This window comes from Diceros bicornis, chromosome 39 (genome assembly GCF_020826845.1).
Source record: "Diceros bicornis minor isolate mBicDic1 chromosome 39, mDicBic1.mat.cur, whole genome shotgun sequence".
In the NCBI taxonomy this organism is placed as follows: domain Eukaryota; kingdom Metazoa; phylum Chordata; class Mammalia; order Perissodactyla; family Rhinocerotidae; genus Diceros; species Diceros bicornis.
This window is the reverse complement of record NC_080778.1, coordinates 17,989,625-17,995,624: the sequence shown is the minus strand read 5'-3', so window position 1 is coordinate 17,995,624 and position 6,000 is coordinate 17,989,625.

Genomic DNA, 6,000 nt, shown 5'->3' with positions numbered 1-6,000 from the left:
GTACAGGTTACTGTCCAGTCAGGATTGAGAAAGGATTTTTTAGAGATGAGGATGTAACATTTTTACTGGAAAGGGCCTACACTCAACTTCTTGGGCTTGGTGTAGGAATAGTGCGGGTAGAAAGGCTTGATCTAGTATAGCCAAAGTATCCTTGCTAGCTGATCACTTGGAAGGGCAGTCCTTGATGTAATGGCTTGCCTACCTAAAGAGTAGCTACATTATTTTGTTCATGCATAAATGCAAGAATGCATCCATTAATTCATCCAATGTTTGCTGAGCCCCATGTAGGTGCCAGGACCATGCGAGTTGGAACTTTTCCTTATAGAGTTTTTGCTTGGAATAAGGTATTTTTTATTCTTCAGGAAACATAGCCTGGCACCATTTAAAATGGAAATGAAAAAAGGAATAGCGTTCTATTGAATATTTCAAGTCTCCAAATTTGCCAGCAGCTTCTAAGAGTTGTTACAGAGTCCTCGGTGATGGCCCTAGATAATTATTTCTAAGATGCTGTTGTGTCTGAAAGAACACTGCCAATTTATAGTCTCAAAGACCTTTTTTGGCATTAATGAATATGCATAATTATGGGACTTTCCCCCTTTCTGCTGATCACTTTGCTCTCTATAATTAGTCAGTTCCCTTTTTACCCCTCTCTACAGCATGCACCTTCAGGTCTTGAATGTAAAATTCCTTTCCTCACAGGTAGTAAGGTTAGGTCTGAAGATGTGTAGAAGAGAAGAGAGCTAGATAATCAATAAACTCTATTTGAAGGCAGCAACATACAAGGGCTTCTATGGGCTAAAAATATTTTCCCTCCAAATGTGGGTTAGTTTGTGTGTTAACCCATTCTCCCACGTGCTCTTCTCTCAACCCATAAACTCCCCACGGCAAATAAGGTCCAAGCATCTTGCCTGGTTGAGTGTGAGGACGGATGGGACCCAGGAGTCCCTATTACCAGCAACACCATAGGTGGCGCCATTCACTGGTCCTCTGCTCTGCCTCTGTCTAATATCCCAGAGCCCCTGTGTTTTTGGTGGCCTTTGGTGAACCATCTTTGCACGGTAAAACCTTAATCTTACTATTTTTCATGTCTTCCTTTAAAAAAAGAAGGAGAGAGAAGAGAGAAGAAATTCACATCTTGGTCTTCATCACAACGCTTGTAAAACTGAGATTGCTCCATCACGCAAGCAAAAATTTTTTGCAATACCGAACTCCCTGGAGAGAATTTGGATGGACATTCTAAGGCAATTCCACAGGATCTTTTATGGATGCACCACTAAAACGTACTTCAAATGTATAACTCCTTCTTCCCTCGGACCTCCAAATTCCTGCTCTGCTCCTTACTCGTCGTGAAACCTCGGCCACATTACTCTCTAAGCCCTAGTTTCCTCATGAGCCTAAATACATCAAAGAATCTTATTCTAGCACTGTTAAAATTACCCCCAAGACAAAAAGATAAAAAGCGTCTATGAAAAGTGGTCTGCTTGTGAGTGAAACCAAAACATTTTTCTCTTTCTCCATCCTAGACCCTCCCTAACACCTTCCAACCTGCAGGGAAGGATCTACTGGGAAGAACCCATTGTATGACATTTTTTCCCCTTTCCTACCTCATTCCTTTTCAAGTGGTGTGCTGGTAAATGTTTAACATCCCCAACTCGGGGGAAGAGGGAGGCCCTGATGTGTAGCATTTGCCAATTTCCATGGTATAAATATTCCCACCATGGCTGATTTCAAGCTACCAACTTGACAGCAACTGGCTCACAAAATTCCTGAAATTTCAACAATCAGCTCTTGCAAACTAGTACAAACCAACTCCAACAGGCCACTGCTTCTTACCATTCATAAAACATAGTTTTAATAATCTCTACTGGATATAATGTGGGCTCTTTAAAATTTCAGATTCATAATCCCTAATTCAAGATTTTAGGGGTTTTTTGATGGGGGATTTTACAAAAGCAAAACAGTGCATATACCATATATTATGCAACAGTCCTACCGGAGGCTGGGGCAGCACTCCAAAATCAAAACCCCTTAATGTTTCTGCAGTTAAGTGAACAGAAATTCACCAGTAAATGGGATTTAAAGAAGAAAAAAAACTACCAATAATCTCCAACCATTGAACGTGAGGTTTTATTGTGAAATGGGTTCAGGTCAGGCCAGATTTTGGTACAAATGATTTAAGAAAAAACTTCCTACATGCAGGGTTGTTGGAGTTTAGAATTGAGGGGAAAAGACTGTAAACTGTAGCTGTGTGGAGTATATTCTTATCAGGGCACGCGTGTGCATTTGTCCATGAACTAGTATTCAGAAGTCATAGAAGTCATGTGACTATTGGTCATGAAGTCATAGAAGAAGGTGACCACAATGGAGAGATGAAGATGGCCGAGGCACATGGAATCTTACCTTGTGTTGACGAACCTCAACGGCACAGGGCACTTAAGGGAACAGGTTTGGGGTCACAGACCTGGTTCCAAATGCCTGCACTGCTTCTTCCTACTCATAAAACCTTGGCCACATTACCTGAGCTGTCTAAGTCTTAGTGTCCCCATTCATCAAATGGAGAAAATACCTAGTTGTGAGGATTCAACAAGATAATGCATGTGGAACACTTAATGTCTAGTTGGGACATGGTAGGTGTTCCAAAACCAGTAGGGACCATTATCGTGTCTACTAACTTGTTGTACATGATCAAGATTGGAAAAGAGAAGAGATACTGGAGAATGAACGAGAGAAAACGCTTGAGGCCTCTGTCACCAGTTTATTGTTGATATTTTTAATTAATTTGATTTTTCATGCGTAAAAATAGTCTTATTTTTCCCACACATATTTTATTATTTCTGTTATAGCATTCATGGCATTGAATTCTTAGAGGAGGAGAAAACTATTTTCTATCAATCTTTCCACATGTAGTTGACTATGTCTTTAAGAAAGGAAGAAGAGAAGGTCAGGGAGGAGAAGAGGAAGGAGGGAGGAGTGATTCCTTCTTTTATTTTTGTCTGGAAAGTTATTCAAAAGCAATTGGGAATGAAAAAGAAGAAGCAAACTGGAGGTCCACAGGAAGAACTTGGCTTGAGAGAATGTGTTTGGCCAAACCAGTGTTTAAGAAAATTTGAATTCATATGCCTTAAGTGTGTACCACATGCTCACAAGTCTGAGCTACTGAACCAATTTTTTTACGGACCAGGCCCCTGAAAGTGTTTAAATTTGAGATACTCAATCACAGTGCATGATTAGGAGATGCTGTTGGTCATGGGATAACCTTTGTGGTGCAGGACTGTTCCAACATGGCAGAAAGTTTAGCGACAACCCAAAAGACCCCCCTACCACCACCACAATTGTCCTGCGGAGAACTTCTAAACTTCTAAACAAAATCAAGTTGGAAGTAGCTCCTCTCTCTAACCCATCTGACACGGAAAAAACAGCTCAAAAAATAAACTAACTTTCTAGGGCGGGCCCAGTGGCGCAAGCGGTTAAGTGCTGCGCTCCGCTGCGGCAGCCCGGGGTTCACAGGTTCGGATCCCGGGCGCGCACCGATGCACTGCTTGGGAAGCCATGCTGTGGCAGCGTCCCATATAAAGTGGAGGAAGATGGGCACAGATGTTAGCCCAGGGCCAGTCTTCCTCAGCAAAAAGAAGAGGATTCGCAGATGTTAGCTCAGGGCTGGTCTTCCTCACAAAAAAATAAATAAATTAAAAAAATAAACTAACTTTCAAAGCTCCTAAATGTATACCCTACTATCAACTTGTATCTAAAGGTAAGTTTGAAGCGGAAGCATGAACTGTCCAGTGTTGCTTTATTTCAGTATAATACAATTGAGAATGTTCTTTATTTCAAAGATGTTCCGACTATCTGCAGAAAATAATATTGGATTTTGTTTAATCAAGATGAATTAACTCTAAGTTTAAAAGTTTCAAGTTCTGGATTATTTTTCTACAAATATAAATATTTATAAATAATGTACACATACATCTTACTTTACTATATTGGTCAAAATTGAGAAAATAGGCAATTAGAGGAATAGATCAAATTAGGATGCTGACTGCAAGCTATTTACACTTCTTATTTTCATAGGTTTCGGTTACCCAAGCACATTTCTGTCGTTCTTTTTGCATTTCTTGGTGTCTCTTTACTTTCTTCTTGCCCAGGCTGATATCTGGGCTCCTCCTTCTCTGCTGGGAACTTCTTTTTTTGTGTGTGAGGAAGATCAGCCCTCAGCTAACATCTGATGCCAATCCTCCTTCTTTTTTTTTTTTGCTGAGGAAGACTGGCCCTGGGCTAACATTCATGCCCATCTTCCTCTACTTTATTATTTTTTGTGTGTGTGAGGAAGACCAGCCCTGAGCTAATATCTGCCAATCCTCCTCTTGTTTGCTAAGGAAGACTGGCCCTGGGCTAACATCCATGCCCATCTTCCTCTACTTTATATGGGACAGCGCCACAGCATGGCTTAACAAGCGATGCCTCGGTGTGCACCTAGGATCCCAACCGGCGAACCCCAGGCTGCCGCAACAGAGTGCGAGCACTTAACCGCTTGCGCCACCAGGCCAGCCCCTTCCTCCACTTTATATGGGACGCCGCCACAGCATGGCTTGACAAGCGGTGCGTCAGTGCGCGCCCGGGATCCGAACCAGTGAACTCCGGGCCGCCACAGCAGAGCACATGCACTTAACCGCTGAGCCACTGGGCCAGCCCCTGGGACCTTCTTTACTGGCAGGATATTATGCTTTTTAAGAAGATCTGATGCACTCATTGTTCTAGTCCAGTAATGGGCAGGATAATCCTTCACTATATCATCCTTGATGGATAATGAATTTGCACTTGACTCCTGGACACCAGGTCTTAACCCACGAGGCTACTAGTGAGGGGAATTGTAGGCACACAGTGCACCTAGCAATGGAGATCCGAAGTATCAGGATTTCCAGGTGGCCTCAAATTCCTCTACCTACTCTTAGGCGCAATTCAGCTAGATAATAACAATCATGGACATTTCTTATTTTATCTTTCACCCTTTGAGGTCAGCACAGCTTCTTGGTTTTTAAATCTTCTAGCTAATTAGAGGCTTGAGAACAAGGAGCGCCAGCACCAACATAGACTCTGATCACCACTCCTAGCTGGAGAGAACTTGAAAACACGTGTCACCTTATGCACTTACTTAACATTCTTGGCTTTCTGTCTTCCTACATGAGACTCAACCATAAGTCCCTAATCTCTCTAACTCGGTCAGAATATTCTAGATAGTTTCCAAACCAAATTTGAAATTGAAATAGCTTTTTTTTTTTTGCTGAGGAATATTGGCAACAGTTGTTAGCTCAGCCCATGTGAGCCACCGCCCCAGGATGGCCACTGGCAGACGAGTGGTATGGGTCCTCGCCTGGGAACCGAACCCGGGCCGCCGAAGTGGAGTGCGCCAAACTTAACCACTAAGCCACCAGGGTTGGCCCTGAAATAGCTTTTTCAAAAAAAAAAAAAAAGGGTAAATGTTGCCCATGTTCTTCCTGAGGTGCTCCTGTAATCCAGTGGACACGGTATTTCTGATCATGTGTGATCATAAATGCAATACAGCCACCGTCGGCATCATAAAAGTGATCGTCATAAGTCATAAAATGAAAGTGAGGCATGAGTTAGCCTTTTAACTCCGTAAGCTTTGCAAACATTAACTCCCACATGTGCGAGGATTGGTGACCCTGAAATGTATTCTGTATAAGACTGTGCATGATTACGCTGCCTTTCATTAGAAACAGCTGAGGTAGTGGGACACCCAGAGACGGGGAATGCAGAGCTCTCTGTCTGAAACCTGCTCCGCCACGTACAGCTGTGTGGCCTTGATCCAGTCACTGAGACTTCCTGAATCTCTGTGACCTCATATGTAATTTAGGGATTATGGTATTTACGTTACCGGGGCTGTATGAGGAATGAATGAAATGCTTTGGGAGACACCCAATCATCTCAAAAAGCAAAGACATTTCTTCTACAGAAATATAATTGATAGACCCAATCTTATTT